General features: G+C 40.4%; 1 long non-coding RNA gene across 1 annotated transcript in view; it reads right to left on the bottom strand.

Moving 5' to 3' along the window:
* LOC149982659 (uncharacterized) overlaps positions 1–10282 on the bottom strand; it is a 74793-nt gene extending 64511 nt beyond the window's left edge. Inside the window, exons 1-2 of the long non-coding RNA XR_016497431.1 lie at positions 10190–10282; positions 4335–4437 (exon numbers count right to left, since the gene is read on the bottom strand). This is a non-coding gene — a long non-coding RNA (uncharacterized LOC149982659). The remainder of the gene's footprint in view (positions 1–4334; positions 4438–10189) is intronic.
* Positions 10283–14517: the final 4235 nt, after the last annotated feature.

Raw genomic sequence — 14517 nt, 5'->3', positions numbered from 1 at the left:
ACAGAGTACTTGTAGTCCATGATCAGTTAATCAACAGCATAATAAAGTCCTTACAGAGTACTTGTAGTCCATGATCAGTTAATCAACAGCATAATAAAGTCCTTACAGAGTACTTGTAGTCCATGATCAGTTAATCAACAGCATAATAAAGTCCTTACAGAGTACTTGTAGTCCATGATCAGTTAATCAACAGCATAATAAAGTCCTTACAGAGTACTTGTAGTCCATGATCAGTTAATCAACAGCATAATAAAGTCCTTACAGAGTACTTGTAGTCCATGATCAGTTAATTAACAGCATAATAAAGTCTTTACAGAGTACTTGTAGTCCATGATCAGTTAATCAACAGCATAATAAAGTCCTTACAGAGTACTTGTAGTCCATGATCAGTTAATCAACAGCATAATAAAGTCCTTACAGAGTACTTGTAGTCCATGATCAGTTAATCAACAGCATAATAAAGTCCTTACAGAGTACTTGTAGTCCATGATCAGTTAATCAACAGCATAATAAAGTCCTTACAGAGTACTTGTAGTCCATGATCAGTTAATCAACAGCATAATAAAGTCCTTACAGAGTACTTGTAGTCCATGATCAGTTAATCAACAGCATAATAAAGTCCATACAGAGTACTTGTAGTCCATGATCAGTTAATCAACAGCATAATAAAGTCCTTACAGAGTACTTGTAGTCCATGATCAGTTAATCAACAGCATAATAAAGTCCTTACAGAGTACTTGTAGTCCATGATCAGTTAATTAACAGCATAATAAAGTCCTTACAGAGTACTTGTAGTCCATGATCAGTTAATCAACAGCATAATAAAGTCCTTACAGAGTACTTGTAGTCCATGATCAGTTAATTAACAGCATAATAAAGTCTTTACAGAGTACTATTAGTCCATGATCAGTTAATAAACAGCACAATAAAGTCCTTACAGAGTACTTGTAGTCCATGATCAGTTAATCAACAGCATAATAAAGTCCTTACAGAGTACTTGTAGTCCATGATCAGTTAATTAACAGCACAATAAAGTCCATACAGAGTACTTGTAGTCCATGATCAGTTAATCAACAGCATAATAAAGTCCTTACAGAGTACTTGTAGTCCATGATCAGTTAATCAACAGCATAACCTGCATACATTGACCTGGAGAAGTAACTAGTGTACATGCAACATTGTTTTAAGGTTACGCCCAGGGTTTTCTGCTGCTGATGTTTATTGATGTTGCTCATTTAGTTTCCGTGATGAAGGGACAAATCAAATGAAGGTTTATTTGTCACGTGCGCTTAATAGTGAACAGTGAAATGCTAATTTACAGGCTCTAAACAGTAGTGCAAAAAAGGTGTTAGGTGAACAATAGGTAAGTAAAGAAATAAAACAACAGTAAAAAGACAGGCTATATACAGTAGCGAGGCCATAAAAGTAGCGAGGCTACATACAGACACTGGTTAGTCAGGCTGATTGAGGTAGTATGACATGTAGATATGGTTAAGGTGACTTTTCATATATGATGAACACAGAGTAGCAGTAGCGTAAAAGAGGGGTTGGCGGGTGGTGGGTGGCGGGACACAATACAGATAGCCCGGTTAGCCAATGTGCGGGAGCACTGGTTGGTCGGTCCAATTGAGGTAGTATGTACATGGATGTATAGTTAGTTAGTGACTATGCATATATGACAAACAGAGAGTAGCAGCAGCGTAAAAAGAGGGGTTGGGCGGGGGCACACAATGCAAATAGTCCGGGTAGCCATTTGATTACCTGTTCAGGAGTCTTATGGCTTGGGGGTAAAAACTGTTGAGAAGCCTTTTTGTCCTAGACTTGGGACTCCGGTACTGCTTGCCATGCGGTAGTAGAGAGAACAGTCTATAACTGGGGTGGCTGGGATCTTTGACCATTTTTAGGGTCTTCCTCTGACACTGCCTGGTTTAGAGGTCCTGGAGGGCCGGTAGCTTAGCCCCAGTAATGTACTGGGCCTTACGCACTACCCTCTTTAGTGCCTTGCGGTCAGAGGCCGAGCAATTGTCGTACCAGGCAGTAATGCAACCAGTGCTCTCGATGTTGCAGCTTTTGAGGAACCTTTTGAGGATCTCAGGACCCATGCCAACCTCCTGTGCTCTGTCGGCAGCTGACAGAAGGGTGGCTCCGCATGACAAATGGCAGACACAAAACGGCTGCCACCTCTGTAATTACGCTAATTTCTGCTGATTGAAAACTAATATGGTTACTTGAAAAATTATAATTGGGGGATTGTTTTACGCATACATTTTAGTGTCACGTCCTGACCTTAGTTCCTTTTTTATGTCTCTATTTTGGTTTGGTCAGGGTGTGAGTTGGGATGGGCACTCTGTTTTGTTCTATGTTTTGTAGTTCTGTGTTTGGCCTGGTATGTTTCCCAATCAGAGGCAGCTGTCTATCGTTGTCTCTGATTGAGAACCATACTTAGGTAGCCTGTTCCCTCCTGTGTTTGTGGGTAGTTGTTTTCTGTTTTTCTATTCTGTACCAGACAGAACTGCCTCGGTTTTGTTCATTCTCTTTTGTTGTTTTTCCATTCAGTGTTCAATTCATAAATAAAGATGAACCCGTACCACGCTGCACCTTGGTCCTCACCTTCTTCAACCCACGACAGCCGTTACATTTAGTGAATATTATTACAACCCCGGGCAACGTATGTAATGATAAGAACACGAAGCCTTGTGTTCCAAATGGCACCCTATTCCCTATATAGTGTGCTAGTTTTGGGACGCAGAGGTTGCTGTGTCAGTCTTAAATGGATCAAGAAATAATATACAATCACCAGAAATTGATAATTGATTTAGAAGTGCTACTGAGGCGCTAACACCTACATGAGTATGCCCTTGTATTTGCATGCGTTAACAATCTTATGTACATGATTTTGAGGGAGGTCACCGAACAATAACATGGAGAAATGCATTCAGGAAATCAATAGCTCCATTGACACCGGCAGTATTATGCTACTGTGAATCTGTGGCATTTTATGAAACACCTCAATCTATCACGCTGTCTCAAAATAGTGGTAGGTGTGTGTTGAAAGAGCTCTCACTTCCTCCAAAACCAATAAATATTGTTCTGCAAAACAACACCTTCAGTGTATTTGTCTAAACAATGTTTATATAGCCGTGGGAGAAAAAAATGATTGATGATTGAATGCAAAATTTCATCCTTATACATTTTGACCATATATAGCCCAGAGGTATCAAGTGCTTTGCTATTTGTGTATCCACAGTCCCACTTTCATTTGCAAAACATCTGCAGTACCAACTGCCTGAGAAATATTTACAAAGGGCAAATTCCTGAGATGAAATCAATGGCGACACTCTACGTGACTTCTATAAAAGACAAAACAAATCTGTTAGAAGCCCCTGAAGTTAGAGAATGGAAAATGCAATGTGTGGTGGCTTGAATGGAGAGTGGAGCCAGGCTTCATTTGCTGTCTGCCAAACAAATCACTTTGTATTCAATGTTTGGCCTGGTCAGGACAGTGTTTTCAGCCATCAACCACCCCCAGATCGGTCTAGTTTCAGTTCTGATATGGTAGGAGAATACAGGCAAATATATTGATACAAGTCACCTCATCCTAGAGAGTTACACGGTTAGAAACACGTCACGCCAGGGTAAGCCTACACGAAACACAGCCCTTATTTGAAGTGACTCTAAAATGTTTGACCGCTAGGTTTTTTAATGGGTGTTGTGACTCATACTGTGGTACTCAATACCTTGTTCAAAGGCACGTAAATCTTTTGTCTTGACCATTCACCCCCTGAATTGCACACATAAAATGTCTCAATTGTATCAAGGCTTAAAAATCCTTCTTTTATCCTGTGTCCTCTACACTGATTGGCTTTAACAAGTGACATCAATAAGGATCATAGCATTCACCTGGATTCACCCGGTCAGTCTATGTCATGGAAAGAGCAGGTGTTCCTAACGTTTTGTACACTCCGTGTATTCCATTTAGCAGATGCTTCAATCCAAAGAGATTTACAGTTATGCATGCATACATTTTATGTATGGGTGGTCCCGGGAATCAAACCCACTATCGTGGCATTGCAATCACAATGCTCTATCAACTGAGCTCCAGATGAACACCACATATGGTACTTCTGATGTATAATTACACTCATGTTAGCTAATGATATCCTGGTATTGAAACACTGCTAAAGCAAAACTAATCGAAGGGCAAATCACTTGCTTGATTCCGGAATGTCCTTAGTGTTTGCTGCCTGTTGCTGCTAGGACTAGAAACAGTATACAAATACCAGTGTTTACCTACATCTACAATACATCTATGACCGGAAGGTAAAAAATCATACCGTAAGTCCTGTTGTCCAGGCCTGCCAAGTGATGATCCAAACAGTCCACAGTTTAAGGAGCAGTTCAGGATTTGAGCCAGTTTGCTACAGCAGGACAATAATCCTGCAACAACAGGAAATGTGAAATATTATGTGGATTATAATTCATTTAAATTTTTGTAGGGGTTGATACATTTTTTTGTCAGGGAAAATCAAGATACACACTTCAGAAGCCTTTTGAAACCTCAAACACACTACACATTTGAAAGTTCTGCAACAGATTGATCAAATTAAGATCCTACGTATTTCTGTATGCTGTTCATAACAAGTGGGAAGCTGGAGAATTACTATTTGTAAACTGTGAGCAACGCGTTGTGTGCGTTCAAGCGCTTTGTACACATTGAGAATGCTGATTAGCTAATGGCAAACAAGCTGCATCAACCATAAACTAAAAGTACAGCTATAATGCTCACAGAAAAATGTGTTAAAAAAACTGAACAGATTGTTTTTTTTATCATGTTTTGCTGTTGCATTTAACTGCCGAAAATGCTGTTTCTTTAGCATGTCACATCAGAGTTCAGCATAGCTCAGAGATTATAGACAAGTTTCCCACTAGAAATGATCTGTTGAAGGGGCATTCAAGTGGATTTTTCCCAGTGGCGTGCTGGTATTTGCGAATTTATTAGATGTTGCGAATGCAGCACTGATCCCCTAGGGCTCGTCCTGTGTCAGCCTCTCAGCTCCCTCTCCGACAACTGAAGGTAAAAGATATCCCGTGGAGGAAGTGTGGGTTATTGTGCTGGGCTTTCATTTTGACCCTCTTTGCCGTAGCTTTTACAGTGGTGCCTGAAATATTGTTCTGTGGTCATCACTTCAGCCCTGTCCTTGGAAAAAAAACAACTCCTCACAGTATTTTCAAGCGGCCCCTATTCCTATGTCCCAAAGACTTGGAGAGGAAACAGAAGATTTAAAGCAGTATCTCATTCTCAAGCACTCCAAAGACTTTCGATTGCCTAGCTTTCATATACTGAATAAAAATATCAACACAACATGTACAGTGTTGGTCCCATGTTTCATGAGCTGAAATAAAACATAAAAGATCTCAGAAATGTTCCATACACACAAAAAACTTGAGTTGCAGTATATTGTGCAGTTTTGTCACACAACACAACACCACAGATGTCTCTAGTTTTGAGGGAGTGGTCGCACCAGATAGTTTTCTGATCCAGAGACATACCTTTATTTTAAGGTACAGTTGAAGTCGGAAGTTTACATACACCTTAGCCAAATACATTTAAAATCAGTTTTTCACAATTCCTGACATTTAATCCTAGTAAAAATTCCCTGTTTTACGTCAGTTAAGATCACCACTTAATTTTAAGAATGTGAAATGTCAGAATAATAGTAGAGAGAATGATTTATTTCAGCTTTTTTTTCATTCATCACATTCCCAGTGGGTCAGAAATTTACATACACTCAATTAGTATTTGGTAGCATTGCCTTTAAATTGTTTAACTTGGTTCAAATGTTTCGGGAAACCTTCCACAAGCTTCCCTCAATAAGTTGGGTGAATTTTGGTCCATTCCTCCTGACAGAGCTGGTGTAACTGAGTCAGGTTTGTAGGCATCCTTGCTTGCACACACTTTTTCAGTTCTGCCCAGATATTTTCTATAGGATTGTCCTTAAGCCATTTTGCCACAAAGTTGGAAGTATGCTTGGGGTTATTGTCCATTTGAAGACCCATTTGCAAACAAGCTTTAACTTTAACTGCTTTAACTTTAACTGTTGTCTTGAGATGTTGCTTCAATATATCCACAACATTTTTTCTACCTGATGATGCCATCTATTTTGCGAAGTGCACCAGTCCCTCCTGCAGCAAAGCCCCCCCATAACATGATGCTGCCACCCCCGTGCTTCACGGTTGGGATGGTGTTCTTTGTCTTGCAAGCGTCCCCCTTTTTCCTCCAAACATAACGATGGTCATTATGGCCAAACAGTTATATGTGTGTTTCATCAGACCAGAGGACATTTCTCCAAAAGTACGATCTTTGTCCCCATGTGCAGTTGAAAACCATAGTCTGGATTTTTTTATGGAGGTTTTGGAGCAGTGGCTTCTTCCTTGCTGAGCGGTTTTTCAGGTTATGTCGATATAGGACTCGTTTTACTATGGAAATAGATACCTTTGTACCTGTTTCCCCCCAGCAACTTCACAAGATCCTTTGCTGTAGTTCTGGGATTGATTCGCACTTTTCGCACCAAAGTACATTAATCTCTAGGAGACAGAACGCGTCTCCTTCCTGAGCGGTATGATGGCTGCATAGTCCCATGGAGTTTATACTTGCGTACTATTGTTTGTACAGATGAATGTGGTACCTTCAGGCGTTTGGAAATTGCTCCCAAGGATGAACCAGACTTGTGCAGATCTACCTTTTTTGGGGGGGCTGATTTCTTTTGATTTTCCCATGATGTCAAGCAAAGAGGCACTGCTTTTGAAGGTAGGCCTTGAAATACATCCACAGGTACACCTCCAATTGACTCAAATTAGGTCAATTAGCCTATCAGAAGCTTCTGAAGCCCAACATAATTTTCTTGAATTTTCCATGCTGTTTAAAGGCACAGACAACCTAGTGTATGTAAACTTCTGACCCACTGGAATTGTGATACAGTGAATTATAAGTGAAATAATCTGTCTGTAAACAGTTGTTGAAAAAATTACTTGTGTCATGCACACTATAGTTTGTTAACAAGAAATTTGTGGAGTGGTTGAAAAACGAGTTTTAATGACTCCAATCTGTATTCCCCGTCATGTGAAATTCATAGATTAGGGCCTAATTTATTTATTTAAATTGATTGATTTCTGTAACTGTAACTCAGTAAAATCTTTGAAATTGTTGCATGTTGCGTTCATATCTTTATTCGGGGTGCATGAGATATTCCAAATATGCCACAGTATTGTTCAGTAGTAACAAATATATTTTCAAGAAGCATTATTCACCTGGATTTAAACTAATAATATCAAAATGTATGGTCTAATGTACATGCACACTTTGAACAAAAGGGTTCCAAAAGGGTTCTTCTGTTGTTCTCATACAATGGGAGCACCCTTTTGGGTTCAAGGTAGGACCCTTTTTAGTTCCAGGTAAAACTCTTTTAGGTTCAATGTAGAACCCTCTGGGGAAACAGTTCTACATGGAACCCAATAGGGTTCCTCAAAGGGTTCCCCTATGGGGACCCTTTTAAGTTCATGATACGTTTAAGTTACTAAGAGTGTAGTTGAGATGAATGCTTTCAGGATCATTGCCTTGAATAGACGTCGCTTATTCAAATTCACCTTCATCAGAGCAAAAATAATGTCTCATTCCAGATTAGCATCTTGATCACATTAGCTAAAGGTCAAAATGCGTCTGTTGTGGAATGTATGGTGGCAACCAGTCAGCTGATCACCTGACCTATTCACATTCAAGTCTTATTCCTCAGTGAGTTTACCTTTTGTTCTATGAATAGTGATTATTAGCATTTAGCCTTAAAAGTGCTACCTCTGTAGCACGACATTACTCCTTTCCAAAGGATTATGAAATTAACCTTTGGAAGTGATAGTAATTATATTCAAAGGGTAACTGATATATGGCACAAAATGGGCCTGCATTTATACACATGGGAAAAAGTATTAACTGTGTCATTATATTTACATGGGTAGGCAATAGTATACAGCACTTCTTCATGGCTTGATGCTTGAATATTAGTATGTGTAGGTCTCATTTGAACCACAGCTTATTATCGTTGTTAATTAAATGTAAATTACTTTAGCTCGCTAGTTAACCATTAGGCTAACTGTGGGGCAAAACAATACACTTACATAGTTTTTTATTGAATTATGCGGCTGCTAGGCTATATTGCCACATTTCTTCTCACAATACCTCAGCTGTTCAACTTTAGTGGGTAAATCTAGGCTAAGCTCCTTTACTAGCCTTTAAAGGTAACATATTAAAATTGTGGGTGATAGAACTCTGTTTTCCCCCGATTCCCTACCTCCACGGACACTTAGTGCCTTTGTGCTTTTATGTTAGGTTTCTCCATCTCTGTTCATTTCAGGCCACGGAACTGCAACTCACTTTAGGCCTCGGAACTGCCACTAATTTTAGGCCATGGAACTGCCACTAATTTTAGGCCATGGAACTGCAACTAATTTTAGGCCTCGGAACTGCCACTAATTTTAGGCCTCGGAACTGCAACTCATTTTAGGCCATGGAACTGCCACTCATTTTAGGCCATGGAACTGCAACTCACTTTAGGCCATGGAACTGCCACTAATTTTAGGCCATGGAACTGCCACTAATTTTAGGCCTCGGAACTGCCACTAATTTTAGGCCATGGAACTGCCACTAATTTTAGGCCATGGAACTGCAACTCACTTTAGGCCTCGGAACTGCCACTAATTTTAGGCCATGGAACTGCCACTAATTTTAGGCCATGGAACTGCCACTAATTTTAGGCCATGGAACTGCCACTAATTTTAGGCCTCGGAACTGCCACTAATTTTAGGCCATGGAACTGCAACTCACTTTAGGCCTCGGAACTGCCACTAATTTTAGGCCATGGAACTGCCACTAATTTTAGGCCATGGAACTGCCACTAATTTTAGGCCATGGAACTGCCACTAATTTTAGGCCTCGGAACTGCCACTAATTTTAGGCCATGGAACTGCAACTCACTTTAGGCCTCGGAACTGCCACTAATTTTAGGCCATGGAACTGCCACTAATTTTAGGCCTCGGAACTGCCACTCATTTTAGGCCATGGAACTGCAACTCATTTTAGGCCATGGAACTGCAACTAATTTTAGGCCATGGAACTGCAACTCATTTTAGGCCATGGAACTGCCACTAATTTTAGGCCATGGAACTGCAACTCATTGTAGGCCATGGAACTGCAACTCATTTTAGGCCATGGAACTGCAACTCATTTTAGGCCATGGAACTGCAACTCATTTTAGGCCATGGAACTGCCACTAATTTTAGGCCTCGGAACTGCCACTAATTTTAGGCCATGGAACTGCAACTCATTTTAGGCCATGGAACTGCAACTCATTTTAGGCCATGGAACTGCCACTAATTTTAGGCCATGGAACTGCAACTCATTTTAGGCCATGGAACTGCCACTAATTTTAGGCCATGGAACTGCCACTAATTTTAGGCCATGGAACTGCAACTCATTTTAGGCCATGGAACTGCAACTCCTCCAGGCGGCTTTGCAATGAATCAAAGCTATTTGCTTAGCAAATGCCTCTTTCAATCGAAGTTAGAAAATGAAAATCACCCGAAAGAAAGCAGCAGGTCAGACACCATTTCCTTGGCCACATTTTTCAATTATACACCGTCAATAAAAGTAGTGTGTGATCACATTTGTGTAAGGTGATATGAATGTTGGGATGTGTATTTATGGTAGAAGGCTCTATTACTGGAGGGTTTTTACAGTTCCATTTGTTATTTAGCTCGTCGACGATTAAGACGTTCATATCTTTAAATACAAATAGGGAGAGCAAGACTAAGGCCATATCTGGAAACAGCTTCTTTATACCATTATGATGAGAGATTCATTGGGAGAAGCGACAACGTGAAAACAATGACTATGCCACTGTTGACATCACCTCCATATTCGTCGATGTAGATGCTGTCGAAGTCATTGATAGATTACTGTTCTCAAAATATTGGTTATTAATTTAACTTAATATCCCCAAATATTATATTTGCTTGTAGGTTAAAGAAAGGTTGCAACGGTTGAATAAAGAACTAACAAGGAAATTGAAAAAACCATTGACATTCAAAAGTCTACGGTAACAACTGTCACCCCTGTCCACACAACGGGTCTGACACCCACCTGAGTTCAGATCAGATTGAAAAAGGCGCGGGCCCATAAGGTTCCACACTGTCCGTGACTTCACAGCTGTCCTCAGATTTACTTCCCAGCGTGCTAAAAAAAGAACACACTAGTTTTTACAATCTAAATTGAAAACTGCTGGAGGGGAAAATAGTGTGGCGGCAGCCAGCGGGGGAGGTGTCGATGGTGGAGGGGTCATAAAGCGGAGCGTGGCGGGACGCTGTGTCGACACTCATCAGGGAGAAATTATTACCTCTATTAAATGAGAACATTGAAGAGAGGGGAGGTGAGGTTAACATCCCATTCCCCCCCACACCTCTTCACCATAACATACAAGCACACAGCATCAACCTTTCACCCCAACACACATGCATACAGCATTAACCTTTCACTCCAACACACATGCATACAGCATTAACCTTTCACTCCAACAAACGGCATCAACCTTTCACCCCAATACATACACACACTGTTTCAACTTTTCACCCAAACACACACACACACACACACACACACACACACACACACACACACACACACACACACACACACACACACACACACACACACACACACACGTCATCAATATTTCACCACAACACACACACACACACGTCATCAATATTTCACCACAACACACACACAGCATACATGTTTCACCCAAACACAGGCATTTCACCCCAAAACATATGCACACAGCATCAACCTTTCACACACACACACACACACAGTAAGGATAAAGGGACGTAGCCTTTGTCTATAATGTTTTATGAGAATGGAGAAAACATTGAGAGGTGTCCCCAGTACAAAGTTAAACAGCTTCATATTATCAAAGATTCACCACCATATTTTACAGTAGGTATGAGGTTATTTTCTGCGTATACAGTGCCTTTGGAAAGTATTCAGACTCCTTGACATTTTCCACATTTTGTTACGTTACAGCCTTATTCTAAAATATATATTTTTTCTCTCATCATTTTACACACAATACCCCATAATGACAAAGCAAAAACAGGTTTTTAGATATTTTTGGTAATTTATTATAAACAAAAAACTGAAATACCACATATACTGTACATAAGTATTCAGACTCTTTACTCAGTACTTTGTTGAAGCACCTTTGGCAGCGATTGCAGCCTCGAGTCTTCTTGGGTATGACGCTACAAGCTTGGCACCACTGTATTTGGGGAGTTTCTCCCAGTCTTCTCTGCAGATCTTCTCAAGCTCTGTCAGGTTGGATGGGGAGCGTCGCTGCACAGCTATTTTAAGGTCTCTACGGAGAAGTCAAATCAATGTTTATATGTCACATACACATGGTTAGCAGATGTTAATGCGAGTGTAGCGAAATGCTTGTGCTTCTAGTTCCGACCATGCAATAATATCTAGCAAGTACTCTAACCTAACAATTTCACAACAACTACATTATACACACAAATGTAAAGGAATGTACATGAGAATATGAGAATATGTACATAAAAATATATGAACAAGCGATGGCCGAACGGCATAGGCAAGATGCAGTAGATGGTATAGAGTACAGCATATAAATATGAGATGAGTAATGTAGGGGATATAAACATTATATAAAGTGGCTAGTGATACATTTATTACATCAATATTTCCATTATTAAAGTGGCTAGAGATGAGTCAGTATGTTGGCAGCAGCCACTCAATGTTAGTGATGGCTGTTTAACAGTCTGATGGCCTTGAGATAGAAGCTGTTTTTCAGTCTCTCAGTCCCTGCATTGATGCACCTGTACTGATCTCGCCTTCTGGATGATAGCGAGGTTAACAGGCAGTGGCTCGGGTGGTTGTTGTCCTTGATGATCTTTTTGGCCTTCCAGTGACATCGGGTGGTGTATGTGTCCTGGAGAGCAGGTAGTTTGCCCCCGGAGATGCATTGTGCAGACCGCACTACCTCTTGACACACTGCTCGCTTACGCCGGAAGCCAGCTGCACCAACGTGTTGGAGGAAACACTGTCCAGCTGGCGACCAAAGTCAGCATGCAGGTGCCCGGCCCACAACAAGGAGTCGCTAGAGTGCAATAAGACAAGAAAATCCCTTCCGGCCAAACCCTCCCCTAACGCAGAAGACGCTGGGCCATTTGTGCGCCGCCTCATGGGTCTCCCAGTCACTGCCAGTGTGACAGCCTGTGATTGAACTTGGGTCTGTAGTGACTCCTCAAACACTGCGATGCAGTGTCTCATACCACTGCGCAACACGGGAGGCCCCTGTTTACATAATTTTAATATCAAGACACTGTAAAGTCCATTATCCCTCCGAAGAGTATGAATTAAGGTTTGAATCCTAAGCAACCTGCCTACACATAGTTTGAAGTACAATATCAACATAGCTAAGTCATCGCTGTGTGCTGGAAAACCATGGTACAGCATAGGTGGAATAGGCATTGTGGTGCTCATGCGAATTTCCTTTATTTTTCATCCACCTTGGTGGGAATTACTTTGGACACGCAAAGGGGACAGCACTGGTGCGTCAGATGCGAGCTAATTTGGTGGTAGTCATCCAATGTCTACTCTGACATCACAAAGTGAAGGAATTGGATGTTCCAGTGGGAAGAGAACATAAACAAGGGCAATAGAGATGGTCCGGCACTCTGTCAACCAGCTGGTGCATTTCTCTGTGACAGGTGCATGCCCACAATCTGCCACTCTGCCGTAAATCACTGTATGGTTGGACAGTACTGGGGCCCACCCTGGGTGTACGTTTTGGTTTTTGCCCAAGCACTACACAGCTGATTCAAATAATCAAAGCTTGATGACAAGTTGGTTATTTGAATCAGCTCAGCATTGATGGCACGTTTCTTTCTCTTGCTTGGTTAAAATACAATGGTCTAAAACAGTTGATTTGTTGAAATCAGACTCATTTAATTAATCATGTAGTTAACAAGCATTTCATTTTCTTTTGACTGCACGCTGCTGCAGGCTGGCTGCAACCTGATCTCATAGCATTTTGTATTATTCTTTATGTAAATCTGTACACTCCATTTGATGTGATATGTTATGTTTCATATGGTATGTAATACTTTTTGGATGTTCATCATCTATTTTGCATGATATGTTATGAATTGCAATTTGTATTGCAATTTGTATTATCGTATGATAATGTTACAAATTTCAATACGTACAATATATTTTACAAATTCCAATTTGATGTTGCTAACATTAATGTTACTTAGGGCTGCAATCCCGTTAACGGGATCGATATGACAACAGCCAGTGAAAGTGCAGGGCGCCAAATTCAAAACAACAGAAATCTCATAATTAAAATTCCTCAAACATACATGTATCCTATACCGTTTTAAATGTAATCTTGTTATTAATCCCACCACAGTGTCCGATTTCAAATAGGCTTTACAGCAAAAGCACCACAAACGATTATGTTCGGTCACCATCAACTCACAGAATAATTCAGCCATTTTTCCAGCCAAAAAGAGGAGTCACAAATACCACAACTAGAGATACAATTAACCACTAACCTTTGATGATCTTCATCAGATGACACTCATAGGACTTCATGTTACACAATACATATATGTTTTGTTTGATAAATTTCATATTTATAAAAAAAAAATCTCAGTATACATTGGCGCGCTCCAAAAACATCCATTGATATTGCAGAGAGCCACATCATTTTACAGAAATACTCATTACAAATGTCGATAAATACAATTGTTAGACATGGAAATATAGATGTACCTCTCCTTAATGCAACCGCTATGTCAGATTTAAAAAAAACTTTACGGAAAAAGCAAACTATGCAATAATCTGAGACGGCGCTCAGAAAATAAATACAATTATCCGCCATGTTGGAGTCAACAGAAATCAGAAATCACATTATAAACATTCCCTTACCTTTGACAATCTTCATCAGAATGCACTCCCAGGAATTCTAGTTCCACAATAAATGCTAGATTTGTTCTATAATGTCCATAAGTTATGTCCAAGTAGCTACTTTTGTTAGCGCGTTTAGTACACAAATCCAAACGCTCGTGCAGGTCCAGCCGAACGTTGGACGAAAACTTCAAAAAGTTATATTACAGGTTGAAGAAACTTGTCAAACTAATTATAGAATCAATCTTTAGGATGTTGTTATCATAAATCTTCAATAAAGTTCCAACCAGAGAATTCCTATGTCTGTAGAGAAGCCATGAAACATAGGTCACTATCATGTGAAATGCGTGTGACCAGGATCTGGCTCTCTGCCAGACCACTGATTCGAAGAGCTCCCATCTGGTTCCACAATACAGTAGAAGCCTCATTCAAATTTCTAAAGACGGTTGACGTCTAGTGGAAGCCCTAGGAAGTGC

Source organism: Oncorhynchus mykiss, chromosome 7, assembly GCF_057628025.1.
Source record: "Oncorhynchus mykiss isolate SJ-2025 chromosome 7, ASM5762802v1, whole genome shotgun sequence".
Taxonomy (NCBI): Eukaryota; Metazoa; Chordata; class Actinopteri; order Salmoniformes; family Salmonidae; genus Oncorhynchus; species Oncorhynchus mykiss.
This window is presented reverse-complemented; position numbering and strand designations above follow the sequence as displayed.